A 15,304-nucleotide genomic window follows, 5' to 3' on the forward strand; every position below is an offset into this window, starting at 1 on the left:
AGGCTCCCTCTGTTCTGTACCAACAACTAGCCTTAGCCCTTACCTGAGAGCAACCCCCTATTGTACCTACAATTCCCTGTCCCATACTAGCTGTCCTTGTGTCCTCTCCAAGTGAGATGGCCAGTTAGTGCCAGACTTTGAGCAGTTCAACAGAAGCTGGGTTGAGATAACCCAAGTTCATGCCATGTAGGACCTTAGCACCCAGCAAAGCTTTTCATCCCAGAAGTTTGACGTACGTTTCAACTCAGATCTCAGGAGGTTGACGAATGATGTACTGACCACTACATCTACCACCTTCACCTCCAGGGTTGTGTTGGGAAGAGTGAAACACGTGGAGGAGAAAATTAAATCTAGTAAAATGTGTAGTAAAACCAGTTGGGAATAAGCGTAATTAACCACAGGTGACAACTTTCACAGTAATGTACTCCATGACATCATTGCGCCAAACATAAAAAGGCCCTAAAATGGAGTGGGCGGGAAGTGATCGGGAAAGCATTTTAATCTATTGGTATAAATTGATGGCTGTTTTTGACAAACATTGAGCATCAGAGGTAAGACAATACTAAATGCAGGAAAGTATGGTGGTCTAGTGGTTATGGTACTTGACTAGCAACCCAAAGGTTGAGAGCTTATAATTCCACCATCAAAGTTGTGAAGTTGAATTCAATAAAGCTGATATTTTATGGGCTAACAAGAAAATTGTCACTAAAAACTCAACTGGTTCACTAATGTCCTTCAGAGAAAGAACCTGCCACCCCTCCCTGGTCTGGCCTACTTGTGGTTGACTCTTAATGCTCTCAGGGCAACTTGGAATGGGTAATAAATACTGCCTTGCCACTGTTGCCCGCATCTCAAGAACAAATATATAAATAAAATTATGAGGGTGAAGGTTTAATTCTTCTGGGAATTCCAAGACTATTTAGGTCCTAGAAGTTTGGTAGTCACAAACCATTCATTTATTCTGTGATACAAAACATAACAGTAAACTAAGTAATCACTGTATGTATATTAAAAAGTGAGGGCGGTTGTTTGGAAGTTGAATGTATTATCCTCAAAGTAAGGGTAAGTTAAGCTCTGCTATTGTCAGCCCTTCCAAGCCAAGAGAAAATGCAGACATTTAAGAACCACATAGAATGGGGACACACATTACACTCAGAAGTTTGAGTTCTGTTCTGCCATCCCACTGGTGTTTTGGGGCACTTACATTGCATCAGAGCAGTTTCAGGGTACCCATGCTGCTTCCAATAACAATGCATTTGAGACATAAACAGGACCCTGGCCAGAATTAAATTTTTACTGGGGCAAACATGACCACCCTTCTCAGTTGTGAGGTTTTACTATTATATCTCAAAATCATGTGCATTTTAATAAGTTGCTTTTATCATTATCTTAATTGTACATGTAATAAAAATTTGTATTTAACCGTACCAATTTAGGATTGACTAGCTTGAGGTTTCCTTATCTATCTAGATACCAGATTTACTTTTCAATTGAATGTCTTTGTACTTGCCATCATACAGAAACTCATTAGCATAGCACTGCTGGCACATAACCAGCTAAATCCGCACAATTTACTAGTATACAGCACTGGTAAGCTTCCTGTGGCTAGTCCAGCTAGGACTACCCTATTCATTAGGGCATTGGGTGCAGGGTTTTCTGCAGCCAAATGGGTAAAAGCCCAGCTCCCTGTGATGAGACCTGCATGAGTGTTAATGAGCCTGGCTGGACAACCATTCATGCAATAGAGTACTGTGGACTGCTAAACTCGGGTATTATATTACCATGTCTGCCATAAAAGTTTGTTGGTTCTAATCTTACATCCCCAGGCATGTTATCTTGGGCCTTAGGGACTCAAATTGTATAATATGATTATTCTATATACGCTCGTAACACCTCACTCTCTCAGACTTTGTCCCAGATATGGATTGCCTGGGCACAAGAAATACAGGAAAATCATGTGGAGAGAAGAGCACGCTGATAAGGAAATTGTCCAATTTTCTGACTATTAATTTAAATGGATGGAAAATCAGGTGGGAAGTGAAAGGGATCAAAAGAGGTGATGGAGAGGTAGAGCTGGGTGTTTTCAGCGTTCACATGGAAGCTAATCTCTTATCTGCGGATGATATTGCCAAAGGGCAGCATACAGATGAGGAATAGAAGGGGTCCAAGTATAGGCTCTTAGGCAACATTGAGAAAACAACATTGTTATAGGAATTTCTAACAGAAAATACTTTGTACATGCAAGTTTAATTATTTTCTCAAATTTATTATGTCTAAAACCTTATTTCCAGTCATCAGTCTTCAGCTTAGTGGAGAATCCAAGTTGGCTACCAAAAATATTCGGAGTATTCTCATTGGTTGTATTCATTTGTATTCATATTTGTAGCCGACTACCCATCTTCGATTCATCGCCTTTTGAACGTCATCATTGGTGCTTTTTATTCCTGCTTGATCCTTACTGATTTGATTGTTCCCCATCTGTTCAGTTATGATTTGTAGCTCTGAGCCAGTTAAGAAGTGTAACACAGAAGTTTACATGTAGTCGGTGTGATGCCCAGATGTGACACCCAAAGTTTGATGTACAAATCGCACACTTTTTTTTTAAAATATAGATAGGTTTCTGAACAGAGCATTCACTTACTGTCTCACAGATACAGCATTAGTGGGCAATCAGCGAATTTGAATTTCGAGGGAGGAAAACTTCCATTTTAATTGTATCTATTTTAAAAACTGTTAAGAAATAAAGTTAGAACTTTTCCTGTCGTCAGTCATTTATATTTATGGTTGCAGTTGTTGATGGAAGAACTGCACATTTCATCAGTTGTACTCTTGTAATGTAAAATCGCTGTTATTTCTTGGGTTTTTTCCTCTTTATTAATTTTCAAGGCTAGTCAACAGTTTCCAAGATCAGAGTCCTTATGAACTGAAATCTGGATCTTGATTCTCTGCTGTGAATGGGTTCAGGTAGCCCTAGTTTAACAAGTAAACGTCAATTGCAGTAAATCACTTACTGTTGGATGTCCAACACATTCTCCTGTTACCATAGAAGGTGGAAAATAACATGGCACCAGAATATATACTGGTTAAATTGACTTGCTTAGATTTATGTACAGATAAAAATATATGGAAGCAAAAAGGCACTGCAGAAGGTACTAAAACAGCAGGATACTTAAAAACAATAGAACTGGAATTAGACCACAAGGAGTTAATATACCTTTTCCAGAAATTTAGAGTCCACAAAAAGCAATAGATCCTTTGGATGAAATAGTTAGGTGTTCTCTTTTGTAAACCTTCAGAACAAAAGACTACAAGAGAATCGTTCTGTCTTGCACCAAATACTCATGATAAAAGGCACAATAATGATAATGGTTTTATGGAATGCTAATGAGTAATTAATCATACGACTGGGTCTCAAAATACCTACCTAGGTCCCTGCAACATGCAATTCACTTTGTACCTGGAGAGAGAAAAAAAAGTTTTAGCTCAACGACTTCTCTGAAAACAATCTTGCCACAGACAATGCATTTCTGAACATGGGGAAGAGAAAGCTGCTTCCATTTTGACCTTAGCTATTAAAAAAAAACCCTATAATAAAGGCAGAAGGGTAAAAATTCTGTGGCGCCATTATGCAGTCAGGCACAATTTTCACCTGGCAGCAACCTCATCCTAAATCCCGGGGGCATCATCATTTAAATAATAGAGGCATGCGACCATATCTGTGGAAACTTGGAAATGAAATCGCATTTATAAATCACAGAACAATGCTTGGTGATTACAGACATTTTTTTCAACTGCCCGTTGCCATGGCAATCAGTGTGCAGACAGACAGGTGTTACCTGCAAGGTCTCCGAATACACAAATCACCAAAAAAAAAAACAGAGATAGAGAGGTAGAAACATAGAAAAGACAGCAACTGACCCGTTATATTAAAAACAGATAACATTTGTTCGCTGGTGGGGTAACATGTAGCGTGACATGAACCCAAGATCCCGGTTGAGGCCGTCCTCATGGGTGCGGAACTTGGCTATCAATTTCTGCTCGACGATTTTGCGTTGTCATGTGTCTCGAAGGCCGCCTTGGAGTACGCTTACCCGAAGGTCGGTGGATGAATGTCCTTGACTGCTGAAGTGTTCCCCGACTGGGAGGGAACCCTCCTGTTTGGCGATTGTTGTGTGGTGTCCGTTCATCCGTTGTCGCAGCGTTTGCATGGTCTCGCCAATGTACCATGCTCTGGGGCATCCTTTCCTGCAACGTATGAGGTAGACAACGTTGGCCGAGTCACAGGAGTATGAACCATGCACCTGGTGGGTGGTGTCCTCTCGTGTGACGGTGGTATCTGTGTCGATGATCTGGCATGTCTTGCAGAGGTTACCGTGGCAGGGTTGTGTGGTGTCGTGGACGCTGTTCTCCTGAAAGCTGGGTAATTTGCTGCGAACGATGGTCTGTTTGAGGTTGGGTGGCTGTTTAAAGGCGAGTAGTGGAGGTGTGGGGATGGCCTTAGCGAGGTGTTCGTCGTCATCGATGACATGTTGAAGGCTGCGGAGAACATGGCGTAGTTTCTCCGCTCCGGGGAAGTACTGGACGACAAAGGGTACTCTGTTGGTTGCGTCCCGTGTTAGTCTCCTGAGGAGGTCTATGCGATTTTTCGCTGTGGCCCGTCGGAACTGTCGATCGATGAGTCGAGCGTCATATCCCGTTCTTACTAGGGCGTCTTTCAGTGTCTGTAGGTGTCCATCGCGTTCCTCCTCGTCTGAGATGGACACCTACAGACGCTGAAAGACGCCCTAGTAAGAACGGGATATGACGCTCGACTCATCGATCGACAGTTCCGACGGGCCACAGCGAAAAATCGCATAGACCTCCTCAGGAGACTAACAAGGGACGCAACCAACAGAGTACCCTTTGTCGTCCAGTACTTCCCCGGAGCGGAGAAACTACGCCATGTTCTCCGCAGCCTTCAACATGTCATCGATGACGACGAACACCTCGCTATGGCCATCCCCACACCTCCACTACTCGCCTTTAAACAGCCACCCAACCTCAAACAGACCATCGTTCGCAGCAAATTACCTAGCTTTCAAGAGAACAGCGTCCACGACACCACACAACCCTGCCACGGTAACCTTTGCAAGACATGCCAGATCATCGACACAGATACCACCATCACACGAGAGGACACCACCCACCAGGTGCATGGTTCATACTCCTGTGACTCGGCCAACGTTGTCCACCTCATACGTTGCAGGAAAGGATGCCCCAGAGCATGGTACATTGGCGAGACCATGCAGACGCTGCGACAATGGATGAACGGACACCGCGCAACAATCACCAAACAGGAGGGTTCCCTCCCAGTCGGGGAACACTTCAGCAGTCAAGGACATTCATCCACCGACCTTCGGGTAAGCGTACTCCAAGGCGGCCTTCGAGACACACGACAACGCAAAATCGTCGAGCAGAAATTGATAGCCAAGTTCCGCACCCATGAGGACGGCCTCAACCGGGATCTTGGGTTCATGTCACGCTACACGTTACCCCACCAGCGAACAAATGTTATCTGTTTTTAATATAACGGGTCAGTTGCTGTCTTTTCTATGTTTCTACCTCTCTATCTCTGTTTTTTTTTGGTGATTTGTATATTCGGAGACCTTGCAGGTAACACCTGTCTGTCTGCACACTGATTGCCTTGGCAACGGGCAGTTGAAAAAACTGTCTGTAATCACCAAGCATTGTTCTGTGATTTATAAATGCGATTTCATTTCGAGGATTTCATTTCCAACAACGTTCACCTGAGGAAGGAGGAAGCCTCCGAAAGCTTGTGAATTTAAAATAAAATTGCTGGACTATAACTTGGTGTTGTAAAATTGTTTACAATTGTCAACCCCAGTCCATCACCGGCATCTCCACATCGTGGAAACTTGGAGCAGTAGCCTGCCATTCCGAGAGTGGGAACAAGAGTCCTCTTGGGCGTAAAGGGAATTGGGGCCATAATTAAAATTAGATGCGGTCCGATGCTGTCAGGTACTTGTTCCAACTGCAATTGATCCTTATAGCATTAATTACCATTTGCCTTTTCAACTTTGGGGCCTTCAGCAGATGTACTTGGCCTATCAGGGGCGCAGCTGGCAGGATTAAGGGGGTAGCCTGGCAAACCCCTCGGACTCTCCCCCAAAGTGCTGGCTGAACATAACTAGAGCAGGCAATTTTGTTCAACTAGGGTTCCAACCTGTCTTCCAATCCTCTGCCTGAATTACCTCAAGCTCAATTTCTCTGCGAGAAATGTCTCTATTTGTCACAATGCCTGTAGTTTGCCTGTCTTTACTGACCGTTTTTCATCAATCCTCAACTGCAACCCCAGCTGGATTGCAGCACGGTAGTGAGACAGTTCATCCAAATCAGAGGCAAAGGTACAAAATGAGCAGACCCTGATCTTGCATCACTTGTTGGCCCATCAGTGAGGACATATATTGTCAAATTTAAATTCCGATGAAACTCACAACATAAAATAAACAACCTATGGCATTTCTGCTAAGCTATGGCTTTTATAGTTAATTGCTGCTTTTCTACTGCTGCTCACGTACCTCTGATTCTGGGAAACTGGCATCAGAGAGGAGACTCCCTTCGTTTAATCCAGCCATTTATCTTGGTGACAAAATCACAGACTCATGAAAAACTGTATCTGTATATTATGTATTACAATTAGCAGGTTGTGAGGGGTTCCAGTTTCCATTGCGAGCGTCTTGTGCAGCTGGTGGCAACACCAGAGGAAAGTTGCCAGATTCACTAAGGCTGAAGTAGTTGAGGCAGAGACCACTACATCTTGTAAGGAAAGAGTAAACAAATATTTGAAGCAGAAGGTGACATGATTTTGGAGAGAGCAGGGCAGTGGAATTGATTTTGGATTGCTCCAGCAAAGAGCCAGCACAGACACGATGGGCTATAAACTTCTAAAGCTCTATGGCCACCAGGAAGGCTCAGTAAAAAAATACGTAAGTCCGCCTTTTTCCTATCACCCCATTAATCACATCAAAGCAGCTTATGAGAACCAGCCAGAGAAGGGAGCCGGATTTATCAGGGTAAATGCAGGGTGCTGATTTAGACACAAGTCTTCCGACATCAGAAATAAACAAGCACCAGGGCAAAAGAGGCAAATGTTAAACCGTTTTGTTCTACTGTGTGAACTTATTTGATCAGTATGCAAGTGAAATGAATTTAACCTGATCTATTATTTTACTAAACAGGATGAGAAATTCAGCAACTGTTTTTGCTGATGAGTCAAAATATTCTCGCTCAAATGTCTCCCAGCAAAGTTAATTTTGTGTGAAGCTGCTGGCAGCATTAGGAATTTTACTTGAACATGTTAACTCATGTACTACTAGAAGAAATTAAACTCCAAAATGTTGGGAAAACCTGCAATTGACTTTTCATTGGGATACTGTTGTTATGATTGGAGCTGTCACCAGATAATTTTCTTGTGCTTTGCACAAAAGTCAGCTCTGATATGCAAGCACTCTCTATGAGTGTGACCTAATGTACAAAGGAATTTGGGATGGCATGAAGTGGGCGAACAAGAAACCCATTAATCGCCTCTGGATTTCATAGGACTTCCACTATGCACCAATTTGACTTCAGCACCAATTTGACTTCAGAGGACGATTGATTTCAGTCTTGCCAGATGCTTTCTTAGCAGACTGAGTTCCAAAATGGGTTTATTCATGGATACAGCCTTTTACAGTTTTATAGTTGGCAAAGTCAGCCAAAACAACAGTTGTTTTGAACCAGTTCATGGAACAGTTAAATAGGCAAATCAGGTGGTGGAGTTCCTTTAAATGGCATTCCTAGTAATAGACATTGTACTTTTCTTGATAATTTAGTAGCACCCTAATTCCAACTGATTATAGTCATATTCTGAATTACATAGCATTTCCTACCTACAGAGTTTGCCTCTTGCTGCTTGGTGAAAAATTGTAACTCCTAGAATGTCAGAAATGTCCAAACCCTGTATATCTTGTACTCTCACTTCCCTGTTTCTTGTCCCATCCTGATTGTATGATTAAACAGAATGACAATCAGTTCTGACCAGTCAAAAATTGAGAAATAACAGCAGGAAATGTAACACAACATATAACAACAGCAAAGAGGAGAAGTTGACAGCAATGAAAATTGATTCTATGATTGAAGTGCTATCTGAACAACACTTCATGGACATATAGTGGGATTCTCATTTATCTGACTGGCTTCTAAACTGTACATTCTAACAATGCTCTGGCACAGGACTGCACAATTACGGCTGGGATGTCTCCTTCACGGTATTACCATTGGACCGATTATTACTGGTTCTATTCAGACGCACAGAAGCTACCCAACAATGAATAAAATAGTTACGTTTTATTGTTCTTGGAACAAGTTTTAGCTATCTACTAGCTGATCTCCTGAGGTGTTGCTCATGAATAATATGGGTACTGCAGCACAATTGTGGGGTCTAATTACTAAGATGGAGCTAGTTTTACCAGGACTGTTCCTTTAAGGACACCGTTCATGTACTCCTTGTGAGGATTGCTGGATTGGTGCCCTGTCACTGCGTTCAACATCCAACCCCCTCTATCACCTGTACACTGTGGCTGTAGTATATACAATCTATGGCATGCACTGCAGCAACTCACCAAGATTACTTTGACAGCACGTCCTCCTCTGCGACCTCTGACAAGAACAAAAGCAGCAACGCTGTGAGAACATAATCACCTTTACGTTCCCTTCCAAGTCACACACCATCCCAACTTGGACATATTATCGCATTTCCTTCATCGTCACTGGTTCAGAATCCTGGAATTCCAACAGCAACGTAGCAGCACAATCACCACAAGGACTGAAGCGGTTCAAGGAGAAGGCCCACCACTACTTTCTCAGTGCAACTGGAATTGGGCAATATATGTGGTCTTTCCAGCAGCGCCCACATCCCAAGAAAAATTATTTAAAAAAAAGATAACTAGAAAGACAGCTAGGGTGAGAGAAGGAATTAACAGTGAGAAGACAGGTGAAGGAAGAGACTTTGTATCTCGGGAGCAGTACCACAGGATCAATTCTTCACCATTTTAATTTGGAAATGCTATTATGAAGACTTTATATTCTTCAAGAATTAAAGATGCCAATATTTAGCATGTTATTAGTTAATATTTTATTAGTTTTTGCACGCACTGGGTCTTTCTGAATAATTTGAAGTGCACCATCTTGGGACTCTCCAGCACATGGCCTGGGAGTGCTAGAGATTGCAAATCTTTGGAACAAAGGTGCTTAAATATTGTTTCCTAATTTAGGTTTGTAATTCTAATATTAACAAGCTAGAGAGATATGTGTATAGTCTAGTTACTAGTTTCCAGGTATATTATACATGTACATACATATGTCTTTAATCCTGCTGCTTGTTCTTCTGCTACATTAATAATGCATAGTATCCTACTGCTCGAATGGACTTCTTATCTGTGTCTGCAATCCAAATCATTGATTACAAAATTTAAATAATTTGAAACAGTTTTAGATAAGATTGAAGGGTTATTGTAAGATGTTCAGGAAAGCGCAAGAAAGGCATTTACTAGTGTCACTAATAGTGGCATGAATTTTAGCTTCTCTCCCCCCTCCACTTTCCAGGGTGAACAATTCCACAACAGATTCTCTGATCTGCAGTGGCCCAGAACTGATGGCATAGCATACCTGTGTTTCAAAGCCAGATTTTAATTCATATTTTATTCTTAATGTCATGGAGTCTCTTCCTGACCTCCATTATCTTTCCCTTTCTGGTTAATTTTCCCAGCCTGGCTCTGTGTTGGTGTACACCTCAAACACTCCGGTGTGTTGACTCTGGCCTCTATGCATCATCCAACTTCCTTTCTAACCATTAACAGCAGCTGTGCCTTCAGGGAGTCAATTACTGCCAGGGTCAAGGTAAACAATTTTACAACACCAAGTTATAGTCCAACAAATTTATTTTAAATTTCACAAGCTTTCGGAGGCTTCCTCCTTCCTCAGGTGAATGGTGTGGAAATTCGAAAACTTGGTGTTGTAAAATTGTTTACAATTGTCAACCCCAGTCCATCACCGGCATCTCCACATCAGGGTCAATGTAGTCTCTCACACCTGCTGTGTATTGGGAAGATATGAGAACAGTGAAGATTTAAGAACAAATTTGCATTTATTTAGTGTCTTTCATGCCCTCAGGACATCCCAAAGCGTTTCACAGCCAATGAAGTACTTTTGGCATGTAATTACTGTTGCAATGTAGGGAAACTAACAGCCAATTTGTTTTTTTTGTTGAATGTATATTCGGGGGTTCTGTAGGTGACACCTCTCTGTCTGAACACGGTGATTGCCTTGGCAACGGGCAGTTGCAGGGGCAGTCTGTAATCACCATGTATTGTTCTCTGATTTATAAATGCGTAGGCTTCGAGGAATTCCTGACATTTACCTGAGGAAGGAGGAAGCCTCCGAAAACTTGTAGATTTCAAATAAAATCGTTGGACTGTAACTTGGTGTTGTAAAATTGTTTACAATAGCCAATTTGTGCACAGCAAAGTCCCACAAACAGAAATTAGATCAATGACCAGATGACTGCTTAAGTTATCTCTGGAGTCCCCCAAAGATCTATCCTTGGCTCCCTCCTAATTCTTATCTACATGCTGCCCCTCGGCGACATCATCCGAAAACACAACGTCAGATTCCACACGTACACTGACGACACCCAGCTCTACCTCACAACCATCTCCCTCAGCCCCTCCACTGTCTCTCATGTGTCACACTGCTTGTCCCACATCCAGTACTGGATGAGCAAAAATTTCCTTCAACTAAATATTGGGAAGACCGAAGCCATTGTCTTTGGTCCCCACCACAAACTCCACTCCCTAGCCACCAACTCCATCTCTCTCCCTGGCCACTGTCTGAGGCTGAACCAGACTGATTGCGACCGTGGCGTCCTATTTGACCTTGAGATGAGCTTCCAACCACATAACCGCCCCATCACCAAGACCACCTACTTCCATCTCCTTAACATCGCCTGTCTCTGCCCCGGCCTCAGCTCATCTGCTGCTGAAACCCTCATCCATGCCTTTGTTACCTCCAGACTCGACTATTCCAATGCTCTGCTGGCCGGCCTCCCACCCTCCATAAACTTGAGCTCATCCAAATCTCTGCTGCCCATATCTTAACTCGCACCAAGTCCCGTTCTCCCATCACCCCTGTGCTCACCGATCTACATTGGCTCCCGGTCTGGGAACGCCTCGATTTTAAAATTCTCATCCTGGTTTTCAAATCCCTCCATGGCCTCACCCCTCCCTATCTCTGTAACCTCCTCCAGCCTTAAAATCCCTCGAAATCTCTGTGCTCCTCCAATTCTTGCCTCTTGCGCATCCCCGATTTTAATCACTCCACCATTGGCGGCTATGCTTTCAGCTGCCTAGGCCCTAAGCTTTGGAATTCCCTAAACCTCTCCCCTCCTCTAAGACGCTCCTTAAAACCTACCTATTTGACCAAGCTGTCCAAATACAACCTTATGTGGCTCGGTGTCAAATTTTGTTTGGTAACACTCCTGTGACGCGCCTTGGGGCGTTTTACTACATTAAAGGCGCTATATAAATGTAAGTAGTTGTTGTTGTTGGTTGAGGGGTAACTGTTGGCCAGGACACCAGGAGAATTCCTTGCTTTCTTTGAATAGTGGTTTGGATCTTATGTCCGTTTGAGAGAGCAGATGGGTTCTTGTTTTAACATCTTATCTGAAAGAAGGCACCTTCAACAGTGGAACACTTCTTTAGTACTGTATTGAACGGTCAGCATAGATTATGTGCTTGAACCCACGATCTTCTGACACAGAGGAGAGAGTACTAACACTGAGCCAAGGCTCTCACTAAGGGAAAAAAAACTGCCAAAATAATGTGGGTATAAGTCACTTACTTTACCTAGTAACATATTAGGTCGGAAGCACAATTACCTTACAATATATGATGTGCAATCTTCCAAAGTTATTATACAGGTATTACAGATATGTGCATTACATTAATGTCAAAGACAATCCAGATAACCATGGTTAAATATTAGTTTTAGTAAACAGTATGGTTAACCATACTTTATCCATTAACAGTGAAATGCCCAACCTTTGGTAGCAGTGAGCTGGATCCCTGTGATATAACCAGCAAGTGGGTCATACATTTTGAGTCAGGCAGAATCATGACTAAATGGAACATCCAACTCCCAATTTATTTTTCATTTGTTGGAATCCTTGGACCATGACATTTACATTTCCTTCACTTGTGCTTCCTCTCTCTCCTCCCTTCTACCCACCAAGTCAGCCTTTTCTGTTAGCAAGAGGGATCAAAAGGTGGGAGCTCTGTGGACTGGATTTGGCCCCTCAGCTTTGACACCCGCGCAACAATATGATAGAAGTGCAGAACGACAGGTAATGAGGACAGCGCACAGCAGAAATACAGGCAATAAAATGAGCCAAGTCAAAGTGGAGACCACATGTTGTCTAATTATCTGAAAGGAATCTCTTCGATTCAATATCTACAGCTAGCAAAAGATTTCATTTTCTAAGTCACTATACTTAGATTATATTTTTGCAGTTGGTGTAGCCATCACATTGTTCTGTAAGGTTCTATCTTCTGCCACGCATACTTTTTTCTTTGCAGAAACAAACAGTATTCAACTGGAATTAACATAAACCAACTGGTGAAAAATCAGGAAAGATAAAACCCCTTGATGATGCCATCAGGTAAAATGCAACAGATGGCTGGGGGATGCAAAAGCTTGCATTGACCCCAACATTCAAGGTTTGTGCTATTTAATTAGGCTCACAATGCTACCGGAGGACTGGAAAATTGCAAATGTTACAACCTTGTTCAAAAACAGGTGTAAGGATAAACCCAGCAATTATAGGCCAGTCAGTTTAACTTTTTTTAAATTCGTTCATGGGATGTGGGCGTCGCTGGCAAGGCCAGCATTTATTGCCCATCCCTAATTGCCCTTGAGAAGGCGATGGTGAGCCGGCTTCTTGAACCGCTGCAGGCCGTGTGGTGAAGGTTCTCCCACAGCGCTGTGAGGAAGTGAGCTCCAGTGACGATGAAGGAACGGGGATATATATTTCCAAGTCGGGACGGTGTGTGACATGGAGGGGAATGTGCAGGTGTTGTTGTTCCCATGTGCCTGCTGCCCTTGTGCTTCTAGGTAGTAGAGGTTGCAGGTTTGGGCAGTGCTGTCGAAGCCGCCTTGGCGAGTTGCTGCAGTACATCCTCTGGATGGTACACACTGCAGCCACTGTGCGCCGGTGGTGAAGGGAGTGAATGTTTAGGGTGGTGGATGCTTTGTCCTGGATGGTTTCGAGCTTCTTGAGTGTTGTTGGAGCTGCATCATCCAGGCAAGTGGAAAGTATTCCATCACACTTCTGACTTGTGCCTTGTAGACGGTAGAAAGGCTTTGGGGAGTCAGGTGGTGAGTCAATCGCTGCAGAATACCAAGCCTCTGACCTGCTCTTGTAGCCACAGTATTTATGTGGCTGGTCCAGTTAAGTTTCTGGTCAATAGTGAACCCCAGGATGTTGATTGTGGGGGATTCAGCGATGGTAATGCCGTTGAATGTCAAGGGGAGGTGGTTAGACTCTCTCTTGTTGGAGATGGTTATTGCCTGGCACTTGTCTGGTGCAAATGTTACTTGCTACTTATCAGCCCAAGCCTGGATGTTGTCCAGGTCTTGCTGCATGCGGGCACGGGCTGCTTCATTATCTGAGGGGTTGCGAATGGAACTGAACACTGTGCAATCATCAGCGAACATCCCCATTTCTGACCTTATGACGGAGGGAAGGTCATTGATTAAGCAGCTGAAGATGGTTGGGCCTGGAACATTGCCCTCAGGAACTCCTGCAGCAATGCCCTTCGTGGTGGGGAAGCTTTTAGAAACCATAATCTGGGACAAAATTAATAGTCACTTGGACAAGTGTGGATTAATAAAGGAAAGCCAGCACGGATTTGTTAAAGGCAAATAGTGTTTAAATAACTTGATTTGAGTTTTTTTTGATGAGGTAACAGAGAGGGTTGATGAGAGCAATGCAGTTGACCTGTATGGACTTTCAAAAGGCAATTAATAAAGTGCCATAATAGGCTTGTCAGCAAAACTGAAGCCCATGGAATAAAAGGGGCAGTGGCAGCATGGATACAAAATTGGCTAAATGACAGGAAACAGAGAGTAATGGTGAATGGCTGTTTTTAGGGCTGGAGGAAGGTGTACAGTGGTGTTCCCCAGGGGTCGGTACTAGGACCTCTGCTTTTTTTGATATATATTAATGACTTGGGACTTGGGTGTACAGGGCACAATTTCAAAATTTGCAGATGACACAAAACTTGAAAGTGTAATAAACAGTGAGGAGGATAGCAGTACACAGGAGGGCATAGACAGGCTGGTACAATGGGCGGACACATGGCAGATGAAATTTAATGCAGAGAAGTGTGAAGTGATACATTTTGGCAGGAAGAATGAGAGGCAATATAAACTAAATGGTACAATTCTAAAGGGAGGGCAGGAACAGTATGTGCACAAATCTTTGAAGGTGGCAGGACAGGTTGAGAAAGCGGTTAAAAAAGCATACGGGATCACAGGCTTTATAAAACAGAGGCATAGAGGATGTTATGTTGAACCTTTATAAATCTCTGGTTCGGCCACAGCTGGCGTATTATGTCCAATTCTGGGCACCACACTTTAGGAAGGATGTGAAGACCTTAGAGAAGGTGCAGGAAAGATTTATTCGAATGGTTCTAGGGATGATGGACTTCACGTACATGGATAGACTGGAAAACCTGGGGTTGTTCGCCTTAGAGCAGAGAAGGTTAAGAGATTTGAAAGAAGTGTTCAAAAACATTAAGGGTTTAGATAAAGTAAATAAAGAGAAACTGTTTCCATTGACTGAAGGGTCGAGAACCAGAGGACACAGATTTAAGGTGATTGGTAAAAGAACCAACGGCGACATGAGGAAAAACTTTTTTTTAAAAACGCAGCGAGTAGTTATGATCTGGAGTGCGCTGCCTGAAAGGGTGGTGGAAGCAGATTCAATCGTGGCTTTCAAAAAGGAATTGGATAAATACTTGAAGGGAAAAAATTTGCAGGGCTACGGGGAAAGAGGACTAACAGGATTACTCTTGCATGGAGCTGGCCTGGGCTCGATAGGCCGAATGGCCTCCTTCTGTGCTGTAATTATTCTATGATTCTACTACAGCTCTTACTATAGGGATCTTTAAATGCACTTCCATAAACAGCACACCCAGTAGCCCCAGATACC

The 15,304-nt window shown here is 43.1% G+C and overlaps 1 long non-coding RNA gene across 1 annotated transcript; it reads right to left on the reverse strand.

Moving 5' to 3' along the window:
• Nucleotides 1-2,245: 2,245 nt before the first annotated feature.
• LOC137324698 (uncharacterized) lies at nt 2,246-8,697 on the reverse strand. Its single transcript, XR_010963707.1, has 3 exons — nt 8,661-8,697; nt 3,425-3,457; nt 2,246-2,970 (listed from the first exon to the last, which is right to left on the reverse strand). It is a non-coding gene; the product is annotated as an uncharacterized lncRNA (long non-coding RNA).
• Nucleotides 8,698-15,304: the final 6,607 nt, after the last annotated feature.

This window comes from Heptranchias perlo, chromosome 8 (genome assembly GCF_035084215.1).
Source record: "Heptranchias perlo isolate sHepPer1 chromosome 8, sHepPer1.hap1, whole genome shotgun sequence".
In the NCBI taxonomy this organism is placed as follows: Eukaryota; Metazoa; Chordata; class Chondrichthyes; order Hexanchiformes; family Hexanchidae; genus Heptranchias; species Heptranchias perlo.